The following is a 14,026-nucleotide window of genomic DNA, read 5'->3' as shown; positions in this document are numbered from 1 at the left end:
TTTCCTAAGTGTAAGACTCCTCAGCTAAGACACAAACCTACTATGTGTGCAACATCCAAAGGAACCCCGTAGTACTTTGGAGACAAGGGGAATGGAGGCAAACATGAATCTCTGTCTGTCTACCTGCCATGGGTAACAAAGTCCTTCATCTATAGTCCAGGGATTGCATGTCTTCTGCCAGCATCTATGAAACTGTAGCAGTCTAACTTGTTAGCTTGTCAGAACAGTAAAATCTCAGACTCTTTAAAGTTTTATGACAGTTTTGGTGACAAGGATGGGATGCTGACAGAAACATGGCTTTCCAGAAAAGGAAAGGACAGAGGCTCTTTGTGGGCTGGGTTAGGGGAGCTGAGAAGCCTCCCCACGTTTCAGCAGCAAATGCTGTCACCCAAGTGGTGAAGGAGATGGGGGAGTAAGGTTTCCTACTGTCTTGCCTTTCAGGGAGTTTGAGAGCCAGGATGTAGGAAAGAAACACACTGTATTCGTCGTGATTCACTCTCCTTCAGGCAGGAGGAGGAAGAGCCAAGGAGTCTCCAAATCTAATATGGAGATTTGAGTGGAACACGGGCATTAGAAATTCATTTAGTTCAGGATGGAGAACTTCCAGCCCAGGCCGTATAAGGCCCGCAAAGTCACTTAGTCTGGCCCTGCCAAGGCATTAGGAGTGAGTTAATTAAGTGTTTGACCAAATATAGCCATTTAGTTTTGAAGTTGATAATTTCATATGGCCCCAGAATGATGTTATCAATATCCAAATGGGCCTTGGCAGAAAAAGGTTCCCCACCCCTGATTTACTTGAACCATGATGCAGTTGCTCAAAACCAAAAGTGACTTGCTTACTAGCACCAAAAGTTAATGTGTTTTGCTTTCACAAAGTCTGTCTTTATCTATCTCTCTATCTCTATCTCACTCTCTATCGCTATCTCTATCTCTATCTCTATCTCTATCTCTATCTCTATCTCTATCTCTATCTCATTTCTATTTCTATTATCTCTATCTATCTCTATCTCTCTAACTCTGTTCCCTTGATCTCTAAATCTCACTAGATCTCAACTTCACCTACTTCCTGAGTAGGTTGGGGAAAACTAAAGAGGCAAGTACTCCATCTTCTATGGGTATGCCTCATATTAGAAGCAAGAGCTCAGTCTTCATTCTATACAGACCCCAAGGGAAAGTGGTGCTTGGATCCCACTGGTGGGTTTTAGGCAGCGACCACAATGGAGGAGACAAACAAACAAGATCTGTTGAGTGGGGCTTGGCTAGTTCAAAGTACTATTTTTGTTGCTTCTACAAATTGATGTGTTGTGTGCTTATACTTCCTGATTGTATAAAGTGCCCAAGGAGATTACCCTAATCTGGGAAGAGCTGCAGGTAGAAAAACGATAGTGGCACAAATTCCACTTCCACTTGCCACTAGAGGGGCTTCAGGATTGAGTATGAATATTATTCTTCCCTCTGATATCTAAAGCTTTCACTGCAGAGATGATACCCTCCTTTCTTTTGGCAAGTCAGAAGCCTCAGTCTCAATAGCCCTGACTAGGATGTTATACTTCTGCCAATAGGGGTTGCTGGTAAACCCTAAGAAAACTCATGCTTGCCAAGTAAATCTTGGGACTATAAGGATGGGTTCACAATGCTCAATCCATCCAGCAGCCAGAGAACAACTGCTGTTTCTTTGGCTCCTCATCATCAACAAGGAGTTGCAGCACCGTATTGGATTCACTGGTTTTTGGAGATGGTGCAAGTCTCTGGAACTGATGCTCTTGTCATTTGGAGATTCTAGCAAAGGGACACAGCCTCCAACTGGAAGCAGCTCTGTGAATTAAACTTGTGGCCTCTCGGACATATCTACCAGGTGCACAGCTTTGAAAAAATAGTTGTAATTTTCTACTGAATTCTAATCAAAATTTCATGTCTGGTCCATGGGGGTCTTGTGACTCTCTGACTTGACATCCTATTTTTGGGGTGGCTTAATTTGGACTCCGTGACTAACAAAATAGGAAGGCTCAAAAAGCATGTTTTTCAACGTGGAATGATATATTCAAGACTACATCCTGCCTGGCCCCAGTGACATCTCAGTTTTACACACACAAAAATAGTGGCAGGTATTCTTTTGGAGGAAACTTTATTCCTGCCTCTTCCATATGTCACTAAACCACTGGCCATTGGGGACCTTGATTCTCAAAGATTCTCCTAAATGCTTGGGCCTCGGTCACCAATTTTGGCACCTCTTTTGTTTTCAGTTTACTGATCAGCTGACTTCAGATACACCACAGGAGCCCTTGAAATGGATCCATGTCATGTCTTTGGCTTTCCAAACCATTGATACTGAACCCTTTTTCAGACACACACACACACACACACACACACACACACACACACACACACACACACACACACAAACCATCTTTCTTAGTTTCCCTCTCCTTAGGCCATAAAACTTAGTAATGCAGTTTGGTCATTGAGTGCAGCCCTCCCCAGAAAGGGATACTTTCATTTGCTTCTGGGGAATGTTCAGGAGTGGTGTGAGAGGTCAAATGGATTTACTTTAAAAACTCAGGATTCCATCTTGAATATTATGATGCAACTTTCTTTTTCCTATTAGTAATCCCAGGTTAGCCTGGTTGATACATCCTCTAGGTGGCAGCCTGGCCAGGAGGGGGCCTATGGGAATCAAGTTTAATTCTGGTTAAGTTTTATAAAGCTCCCTTGAATGTCTTCTATCTGACCCTTCCGGATGAAGAGATTGGATACAAGTGAAGCATGACTGGAAAAAAATGAACTTGTCGGTCCTGGAATAGAATGCACTGCATTTGTGGCAAGAGGTGGAAAACAACAACCTGGAACCTGGGGAGGGGCCATCTTATATCCTCAAAAGTATGGGACGGGGAGGGACACTGATGATCTTGGTGTCTTCCTCCAGAAAGACAACACCTGGCACAGCTCTCCCAAACTGTTGCAAATGCTCTACAAGGAACTGACTGCTGGATCTGCCATCCCTAGCTGAGTAGCTTTGACCATGATTTGATCACCATTCCCTTTAACTTTAACTTGAAGTCTATCAAAGGCAACACACAAAACACATATCAACACCTCTGATGTTGTCCTGCCCTACTCAGTCATTTAAGAGGTAGATTAATGACACCTAGCTGGTGTCTTAGACAAATAAGACAAATCGAACTGGCTTCCCTCAGGCAATCCCTCTAATAAGAACTGAACTCAGTTATTCAAAATGACCTAGGAATCATAAGATCCCTAGACAGACAAGAAGCCACATGGAAGGCACTGTCAACCTATGCCACCAATGGATATAAATGTCACTGAATGTCCCAACACTTGTAAACATTTTTGCCAGGAGGAGTACCACGGTTACCCTCAGGATTATATTTCTTTTGTGAGAGACAGACATTCATCTGCTTACCTCTGTAAAACACAAAGCCACCCTTTTGGGACTCCCTCCACATCTTCCCCAGGAGATTAATACAAACATCAAAGTGATACAAGCTGGTGACTTACTGTGCCGTGAGAAGTAAAGTCCTGATCCAGAAGTCTTATGTCTTCTGCCAGCATCTATATAAAATGTCCAGAACAACTTCTTAGCTACAAGCAGGGTAAAATCTCCTTCATGGTTATTGATTGGCATGCTACCATAATGAGGTAGGGATGATCACTCCTTCTGAGTATGAAGTTGAACACATACAACAGCAGTCAGATGGAAATAGTTTCCATGGATAAGTAATCAGCTGATCCAGAAGGTAAAAGTTAGTTGCATGAGCCAATTACTCACCCCCTCAGATTATTTTTAGTGCTACACTGCTTTCTCTTTTTAAATTGATACGGTTTTCTGGAGCGTTTCCTATGATTAGTTGACTGGGAATGAAGACACCTCAAGCCTAGTTTATTAGCTTTTTGTGATAGGTTAACACAAGCTGAAGTGGACTGCTGTGGTATGTAGCTCCATTCTTGACTCTTAAATCTTCTCAGTGGGGAGGATTTTTCCACTTTGAAAAGAAGGGAGAATAAACTGAGGTCAGGTTCTATAGTAATTCCTGGCTAATTGACTACTAGTCTGGCTGAGTCTTCAGTCCATATGTAGAAGAAATTCTAACAATGGGACCAGAGCATGAGAATAATCATATCTTCTATGATTGCTCAGTTACAGTAATCTACATGTTTTATAGAAGCTACTAATAGCTCCAAATTCTCAATAACTTTTGAAATCTGATCTCATTTTGTCTGGCTTGTCTTAATTTTGTCTAGGTACCTTATCTCTTTTGTTATGACATAATACATTAAAAACTAATTTCTCTAAATAATTTCATCTCCATATATTCAGTTGATTCGGCAAGTATTTTTTGAATTCTTACAATTTATATAGTATTGCCTTATGGTTAAAGGAAGAATAGATGCATAGACAAAATCCTATCCTTATATCATTAGCAGTTATGGAACGTTTCCCCATTCATTCAGTAAAGGCTTCTCTCATACATCTAAAATCTTTGAGTGTGAAGAAAACTCTATAAGACCGATAGTTGGAATAATGTTCTTTAAGGCAGCAAAATGACAATATTAACCTAAAGATATTCCAGCACCAATAGACTGCCACCCCCACTAAAAGACCTATATGCAGTTAAATATAGATATTAAACCATAATGTCATATTTAGTTTAATTTGGGGTTATTTATGTTTCTAACTGACAGCCTTATAAGCTGTTCAGTTTCTGCTCTGAAAAGTTTGAATGCTGGTATCTCAAAGATATTGAACATTTTAACTTTGTATTTCTATTTTGTTTAATAAGCACTTTTCACAAACATCATCTCAACTCTATGTGCAAGAAAAGTAAGTTTTGTTATAACATTTCACCTAATTTTGGAAGACATTTTAAAAAACTAGTCTCCAACAGGCAAGGAAATTATCATCTACTGCAACATTAACGAGAATGAAGTTAAAAATAGTAAAAGTTATTTCAAAAACTGGCATTTTCTTTATGATTCTTCCTAACATTTTTTCTTTTTTTAAACAATTTATGTTACAATTTTTTTAAAAAAATCTTCACAATAGTGATATAACTGCTGCACAGCTAGGCTATAATAACTGCACAGCAAGGAATTCTAAGCATCTTGCCCTTTGTGCAATATCTTTTTTTGCTCCATGAGAAAGGTTATTGTACAATAATTACACACCTTGTTATACCTTATTACTTTAGTATTATACACTCTTCTTTGTTACCTTATTAGCAATGCGGATGGGATGCAATGCAAGATTAACAGCAAGTATTGACAGGCATAAGCTCATAATAATTCCTGGCTCCAAACAGAAGCAACAATTATGATTAATATAATTAGATTAATCTAATGAGAAAGAAAAAAAGATAATATATTAAAATCCCTCCAGATTTCTTCCTTCTTCTCCTCCAGAAAGCAAACACTTTTAATAGGAAATAATTGAGACAAATCATGCTAAGAAGAGAGAGAACAGAGAGACATGGAGATATGAATCAGGAGAAGGACTTCATTTTTACTCCATACCGAACTTTCTTATTATCAAAAGTCTGGCTATCACCCAAGCAGAAAATTATAAAAGTAAAATATATACCATCTATTGTTGTCTTCCCCACCTTCCAATTTTCAGTTCTTCTCTCTCATACATTTCAATGAGTTAACCTCTGATGGTTAAAACATGCCATCTCAACTTTCACTAGGATCGTTTAGGAATTATTCTGTGTTACCAGATGAGTCTTAGCACACAACTTCAGGTGATCAATAGGTAAGATAAAACATGGCCATACAGGAGCTCACTTATTCAAATACTATTTATTGAATGCCCATATGGGCCAGGCAGTGGTTCAAGACAACACTTTTTTTTTTGGTGAGAAAGAAAGATAGAAATATATGTAAACATGAAACTTATACTGTGGGAGGAGATACATGCTGAATAAGAAATTAACGTGAAAAATCTTATGAAGGAGAAGTCCAGATGGGAGCATGTAACAGGGACCTAAAATATTCTAGAATGGGACCAATTGATTTAGAGAAAGTTAATAATGCTTCCTGGTAGAACACTTTAATCACTATAACCTAATAGAAGTTAGTGAAAATATTTGGAGATGGGAAAGGGGAGTTGATAGAGATTAGAAACAACAATCTCACAAAGGAAACATGTGCAGAGGTGGAGAAAACCCTACTGCAATCCATGAACTTAAAAGGGCTTAATATATAACAGGAACATTGAGAACAAGCAGAGCATTCTTCAAAGAGTTTCTTAAATCTCTGTCCTAAGCCCTCTTTTTCTCTCACTTATGCCATTTCTATAGCTTCAAGGAAACATGGCTTTTATTCTGACCTACAAGAAAATGGTTTACAGTTCTATTTCAGTAGATCAGATATCTCTGAACTCTACATCATTATATACTAGTTTATTGAAGGTCTTCAACTGACAGCTTCAAAAGCACCTCCAATTCCATATGTATAAAATCATACTCATCCTTGTCCCCTGAAAATCCTCCTCTTTTAATGTCCACTGTCTTTCCATTATCTTGTCTCATAAACCAGAAAATTAGGAGTCATTTTGGACAATTCTCCATTTTCCTTCCCTACCCTATCCAATCTATAATCATGTTAATTTTACTTCTTACCTATTTATCTCCAACTCCACCATCACCACCAGTTCACTTATGAACTACTAGAGACCCAACCTCTGGTTTTCCTGCATCCATTTTCTAGTCATATCATATGTATCCTCCAAACTGCAACATTTGAATTATTCTATCCATTATAGATTACCTGCTTCTGCTTAGAATGGAGAAAGGTGGAAAGAAAATCACTTTCATCCTTACAAAAAATATTGGACAATCTTCAAAATCACATCTTTTCTTAAACTATTTATAGAGCAAAGGTCATAGGATAAGCAACTAACCTGAAATTCAAGAAGACAGGTCATACAAAGAGAGATGTGATGCTAACATTACCTTGCTTGAGGCAGATGTCACAGAGCAGTGGTAAAAATGATTCAACTAAAATTTTTAAGAAATTGATAACTTTCTTTAAAGTTTATCAGTATTTGAGTGTAAGTTAACAAGGGAATAGAACTCCTAGGGCATACAGAAGTATGAGGACAAAAAGAGTCCAGAGAAAGCATCCCTTGTAGCACTGTGTGACTAGGGAAACATCAGTGAAAAAGACATGAACATTGCTACCCTTGATCTTTCTCCCATTTTCTTTATTGAACACAGGTCTTAAAGTGCTATGAGAAGGGCAACAAACAATAGCCCCATTCAGCGCACTGTTAAAAACTCATTCCAATAATGAGTTGGCTCGTTGTATTTTTATCCGTGGTGGAAAAATGAAAGACCAGACATGTGATCATAATGGACTTCTAGTTAAAATAAATTATTTCTGACTTGTAGAAAGATGCTCTAAAATGACAAGCTGACTCTTTCTAATCTTAAGAAAACAAGTCATTGTTCTTGGGGTAGTGGCAGAATATATGCTTTGCATAGAACTAAAGCTGGGAAAAGGGCAGGGACTTAAGGAGGCCACATGACCTAATTCAAAGGACAGAATGTTTCCTAAGATTGAGGCTTAATCAGAAAAAAAAATAGAATAGCTCCACACTCCCCCACTTCCACCATGCTAACATTTAGAACAACAAAAAACAAATTACTGGGTAAGAGCATGAAGCAAATCCCTCTCTGACAGAAGAAAGGAGACACAACTAAGATTGGAACATACACTGAGAAAAACCTTTTAACAAACCAGCTCCCACCCTAAACACAAAGTAATGTTGGAGAGCTTTAGAGTCAGTAGTACACTTATAGTAACCATAGCAATAACAAGTCTCAAGTCTGGCTCAACTTTGAAAAAGCAGACTCTAAATCTCACACTCATGGCCTAGTACAAGGAAAGGTGTGCCTAATTTCAGCCATTAAATCTCATCCTCTGCTGTCCTAAATATGATGTTCAACAATAACAACAAACGTAAGGCATACAAAAAAATAAATAAAAAACAACACAGTGACAAAAGACAATGCAACCTTTTTGATTTGAACCAGATTCAGAAATGATATAGATGTTGAAATTGTCAACACAAAAAATGTAAATACTTTAATGGAAAAGTTGGGAGAAAGCTAAATGAGATAAATTATTTTAGCTCAGAGTTAGAAAATATTTTTAAAAATAATTACAATGTTATATATAAAAAATATAATAACAGATTTTCTTCAATTAGTGCATAAGCTGACTAAACACAGCCAAAGAAAAATAAAATAAAAAGATAGCAGAATTACATTCTTTGATGCATTGTATTTGAAGATTTCTTTATTAAAAATTTAATATTCTACTGTTACTAATAAGGAAAGTATTGCAATATTAAAAAAGTAACTGATAATGAAGGGTAGTGGTAAAGATTTGAGTCTTCTTTTAAAACTGAGAGCATGAATGATGGAGCCACTTAATGAAATAAGAAATATTGGAGGGTGAGGAAGAGGGAGAGTAGGAGGAGGTAGAACTTCCAGAATGTGATATTCAAAGCTCTTCACAGCCTTTCTGCAGTAAAACAATTGAAATTGTAAAATTAAAAAAATATATTAAAAGTCTCTGGAGATTGCTGTAAGAGCATACAATGAATAGAGAAACAATCATTTAAGACAATCTACTAGTTCTCTATGAAGAAAGCGTGAGCCTGTGGCATTTTATTCATGGCCACTCCTTTAAGAACTCTCCTCAGTTCTAGACTAGGGAAACACTGCTCTAGGCATTCTACTTCAGGCAGGTGCAGCTAGGAAAATGGACTCCCTGACCTCTCATCTCCAGGTCTAGAGCTATAGTTTTACCTTAGGAATGTCAAGCCAATAATATTTTTATCCACCTGACTCCCACCTCAACTTTCTGTTGCAGAGGTCTATTCTAGGCAAGTATAGTGGAGGATTGGGTCTCCTTTTACCCATTCATAGGCTAGTGGTATGTCTCCTGGTGTGGCAGGCTGAAATACTAGGTCCACATTTGCCTATATCTCCACTTGTTCAGTTCAATGACAGGAGGGACAAGGCAAGAAAACTGAGGGCAAGCAACCATCGAGGGTCCATTGAGAGAGTGCAGTATCACTCTAGTAAGAGTATGCTTCCTTCCCCTACCTTTAATACAGTGCTACAATGATTATGCCCTATGGGAAAGGCAAGTCATAGGACTAAGGATTCTAGAGCTCTACAAGAGGGAACCAACTTTATTTCGAACAGAGCTAGGAGACCCCATGCCTAAAGGCATTGTCTAACATTGGACAGCTTGGTAGAAAGCAATTAAGAGGAGACTGATAGCTCCGTGATACTAGCAAAACAGTGGAGCAGACACAAGTTTAATTGAGAGAACCAGGAAAAGACACACCCAAGAAGAGCCCAGAGCCCTCTTGGAATCATAGTCAACTCTGGAGGTTGAGAAGGTCATGCAAAGACACTAGGTTTGTATACACTCAGAATCATTCAGAGCAAGACAAGAAGCAGAAATTTTTTTTTTCCATGACATTCACAACCCCATCAACACAGGACTGAAGCCTCACTAGCACAAATGCCTCAAGCACACTCTCTGGTCAAATATTGAACAATAAATGACTCTCACCCAGGGGTGACTCCTAGAAATCCAGGATTAAAAATAAACTCACACTCAGTCCTGGTAACCTGAAAGACTATGTGAATGTCCAAGCATATGTTCTCTCAAAAGGACCAGAGAAAGAACCTTTAAGCTACTAGTCCCTAAGTGAATATGGGGGGGTGGGGATAAACTCCCTGATCTGTGCTACCAGTCTCAAAAACATACATACATACATTCACAGTAGAGAATTAAAGTTTAACTGGGCAAATGAACGTAAGCATGACCTTTAACATATAACTTATATATAGTTACAGAAGAATGACCTTAGATTTGAACTAAAAAATTGTTACTAGAGATAAGGAGGGCCAGTTCATAATGATAAAAGGGTTAATCCTTTAAGAAAATACAACTATATAAACATAAATCCATCAGAGCTGCAAAATACATAAAGCCAAAACTAACAGAATTGAGATGCGTAAACAATATACCAAAATCTATAAACTGCAGCTAAAGCAGTGCTTTGAGGAAATCAAAAGCTGAAAATGCCTATAATAAAAAAGTAAAGGTTTTAGATCAATACCATAATATTCCATCTTAAGAAACTAGAAAAAGCAAAACAAATTAAACCTAAACCAAGGACAAGGAAGAAATAATAAAGGGTAGAATGAAAATAAACTATATGGAGAATAGAAAACTAATAGTGAATATCAAAACCAAAAGTTGGTTCTTTGAAAAAACCAACAATATTGAAAACCTTTAGCTGTATTGACCAAGGGAAAAAGAGAGAAGATTCAAATAAGCAAACTCAAAGATGATGAAGAGGACATCACTATAATCCCTGCAGAAATAAAAAGACTATAAGAAAGTACTATAACCATATCCCAAAAAATTACTAAAGCAAATCAAGAAGAAGTAGAAATCCTGCATACACCTATAACAAATATACAGATTAATTAGTAATTTAAAAAGAGTTTCCCACAAAGAAAGCTCACTGGTGAATTCTACCAAACATTTAAAGAAACTCTTCAAAGGCTTAGAAAAGGGAATACTTCCAAATTCACTAAATGAGATAAGTATTAACCTTATATTAAAACCAGACAGAGATATCATAAGAAAACTGTTGGCCAATATTCCTTATGAATATAGATACAAAATGATCAAAAAAAATCTAGCAAACCTAATTCAGCAACATGTAAAAGGGATTATAAGCATGCCCTGCTTTTTGAGCGTTTGCATATGCCACTTTACTTTATAGTACCTGTTTTTGCCGACTGAAAGAAATCCAAAGAGGATTTTATTTCTACAAAAAAAAAAAAGGTCAGAAGCAACAATGGTGTTCAGCGTTTGTTTTTCCTGAGCCGTCATTGAGGGAGTGCACACTCAGAGCAGCAGAGTGGCTGCCCCAAACTCCTTTCCCAGGAACTACACTGAGCATGTCAGCATCAAGGTGCCATAGCTTTGAACTGTGTCTGTGAGCATCTGCACTTTATCTCAATTCGTTTTGTGCATCTGTTAGCAAGATGTGTCCTAAGGTACCAGAGAGCCTAAGGGAGCTTGTAAGGGGGTTACGCTTAGGGTTAAACTGGACATAATTTAGTGTATTTGGTATGATCTGGTAGGTTAGTTTTTGGGTCTGGGAATGCTCAAAACTTTCCCCTCATATATTAATGATATATGCTTCTTCACTCTATGCTATTTCAGCTTACAAAAGGATTCTTGCTTATGCTTTTTAATTAATTAATTAATTAATTAATTTTAAATATTGTTGAAAGTATTACGTATGTCCCCTCCCCTCCCTGCCCCCTATTGATTATTTTGAATAGCAGGGGAAACCTGCATATACTATGACTAAGTGAGATTTATTCCAGAATGCAATATTGGTACAATGCACATAAAGGAATCACTGTAACACACCACAACCATATCATACCATAAAGTATAATAATACCTAATCATGTTAATAGATGCAGAAAAAACATCTGATGAAACCTAACATTCTTTCACAATTAAGACACTCAACACAGTAAGATAAGAATAGGAGTCTATGCAAAGGTACCCACAGCTGACATCATACTTAAGGGTGAAATACTGAAAGCTTCTCTCCTAAAATCAAGAGCAAGACAGGAATGCTCTCGATACTTCTATTCAATATTGTGCTGCAGGTTCCAGCCAGGGCAATTGCTTTTTAACAGAGTGTTAAGATCATCCAATGGGCAAAGAAAGGTCTTTTCAATAAATGATGCAAGAAAAACTGGTTATCCACAGGCCAAGGAATGAGTTTCAACTTCTTCCCATATCATATACCATGGACTTAAATATAAAAACTAAAGCAATAAAACTCAATAAAATAAGAGAGCATGGGGAACACACAATACAGTGTACAGATGATGTGTGTGGAATTGTGCCGGTGAAACCTGTATAATTTTGTTAACCAGTGTCACCCCAATAAATTCAATGAAATAGGAAAAATGTAAAAGGAAATAAGAGAGTAATCTTTGTGACTTTGAGTTAGGTAATGTTCTGTTGAATATGACACCAAAATCACAAGTGACAAAGAAAGAGAAAGAGATGTATTGGACTACATAAAAATGAAAGCCTTTTTGCTGCAAACTATACCATCAAAAAAAAAGTGAAAAACACACAACAATCCCCAAATGGAAAATATATTTGCCAATTACATATCTGATAAGAGACTTATATGTAGAGTATATAAAGATATATTCTTATTACTCAACAATAAAATAGATAACACAATTTAAAAATAAACTATGTTTCTAGCTTTTATAAACTTGATGCTTGGACATCTGCCCTAGATGCATATGCTGGATATGCCATATCCTAGGCAACTCAGTTACATACCTGAATCACCTGCCTCTCTCATCACCACCTGGAACTTTTCCTCCCTGGGGTATAATTTTTAAATACATGGCAATCGATATAGATTGCCTTCAACTACCTCCTTTCTCATACACCTGCCCTAATCACCCCAGTGCCAGTAACAGAGATGGTTCCCTATGGCCCAGAGCCTGCTGAAATTATTCAAACTAGCCAACTCAAAGCTTATCTGTTTCTTTCTCTGTAAATTGCAAGAAAAGCTCTTGCCCACAGTTGCCTCCTATTTCCTCTCTTGACTCATGATGCCCTTGGTGTTTCCCCACATGGCCTTTCCCAGCATGGCATGCCCCCTCCTCTTGAGAACTGTAATAAACTGTCTTTTTAATGACAATCAGCTCCTGATCTGTGGGCCTTACTATACCTCAAATTTTATTAATGCAGTATATTTTAAAACAAAAAGTGAGTTAAAAATTTGAGTTAATATCTCTCTCAGAAGATTTACAAAGGGCCAAAAACACATACAAAGGATTCTCAATATAATTATTCATTAGAAAAATTCAAATCAAAACCACAATGAGATGGCTATGATAAAACAACTAGATGGCTATAATAAAAAAAGACAAGCACCCTAACCGGTTTGGCTCAGTGGATAGAGCATTGGCCTGAGGACTGAAAGGTCCCAGGTTCGATTCTGGTCAAGGGCATGTACCTTGGTTGCGGGCACATCCCCAGGAGGGGGTGTGCAAGAGCCAGCTGATTGATGTTACTCTCTCATCGATGTTTCTAACTATCCCTCTCCCTTCCTCTCTGTAAAAAATCAATAAAATATATTTTCTTTTTTAAAAAAAGACAAGCGATAGCAAGCAAGTGTTCACAGGGATGTGAAGAAATTGGACCCGTCATACAATGCAGTGTGAATGTAAAATGTTGTAACCACTATGGAAAAGAGTTTAGCAGTTCCTCAAAATGTTAGTCATAGACTTACCATATGACCTGGTAAGTTCATTTCTATATCTGCCCAAAAGAAATAGAAACATATGTTCACACAAAAAAATTGTACATGAATGTTCATAGAGGCATTATTCATATTAGCCAAAAAGTAGAAACAACCAAAATACCTATCAACTGATAGGTGGATACACAGAAGGTGCTATATACACACTATGGAAAAGAGTTTAGCAGTTCCTCAAAATATTAATCATAGACTTACCATACGACCTGGTAAGTTCATTTCTATATCTACCCAAAAGAAATAGAAACATACATTCACACAAAAAATTGTACATGAATGTTCATACAGGCATTATTCATATTAGCCAAAAAGTAGAAACCACCAAAATACCTATCAACTGATAGGTGGATAAACAGAAGGTGCTATATCCCTATAACTAAATATTATTCAGCCATATAAAGAAATGAAATGCTACATGAACAAACATTAAAAATATTATCCTATGATACCACTCATATAAAATATCTAGACTAGGCAAGGTGTATAGAGACAGAAATGGTTGCCTAGGGCCGTGGGGAAAGGTGGGAAGTGGCTGCTTATGGGTATGGAGTTTGTTTAGGGGAAAAGAAAATAGAAAACTAGATTGTGGGGATGGGG

The 14,026-nt window shown here is 37.4% G+C and overlaps 1 long non-coding RNA gene across 1 annotated transcript in view; it reads right to left on the bottom strand.

Annotated features, from left to right (window-relative positions):
- Positions 1-617: 617 nt before the first annotated feature.
- Positions 618-14,026, bottom strand: part of LOC107184080 — a 20,263-nt gene continuing 6,854 nt past the window's right edge. Inside the window, exons 2-3 of the long non-coding RNA XR_001514906.1 lie at positions 3,815-3,820; positions 618-786 (exon numbers count right to left, since the gene is read on the bottom strand). This is a non-coding gene — a long non-coding RNA (uncharacterized LOC107184080). The remainder of the gene's footprint in view (positions 787-3,814; positions 3,821-14,026) is intronic.

The sequence above is a fragment of the Myotis davidii genome, unplaced genomic scaffold, assembly GCF_000327345.1.
Source record: "Myotis davidii unplaced genomic scaffold, ASM32734v1 scaffold163, whole genome shotgun sequence".
Classification (NCBI taxonomy): domain Eukaryota; kingdom Metazoa; phylum Chordata; class Mammalia; order Chiroptera; family Vespertilionidae; genus Myotis; species Myotis davidii.
This window is presented reverse-complemented; position numbering and strand designations above follow the sequence as displayed.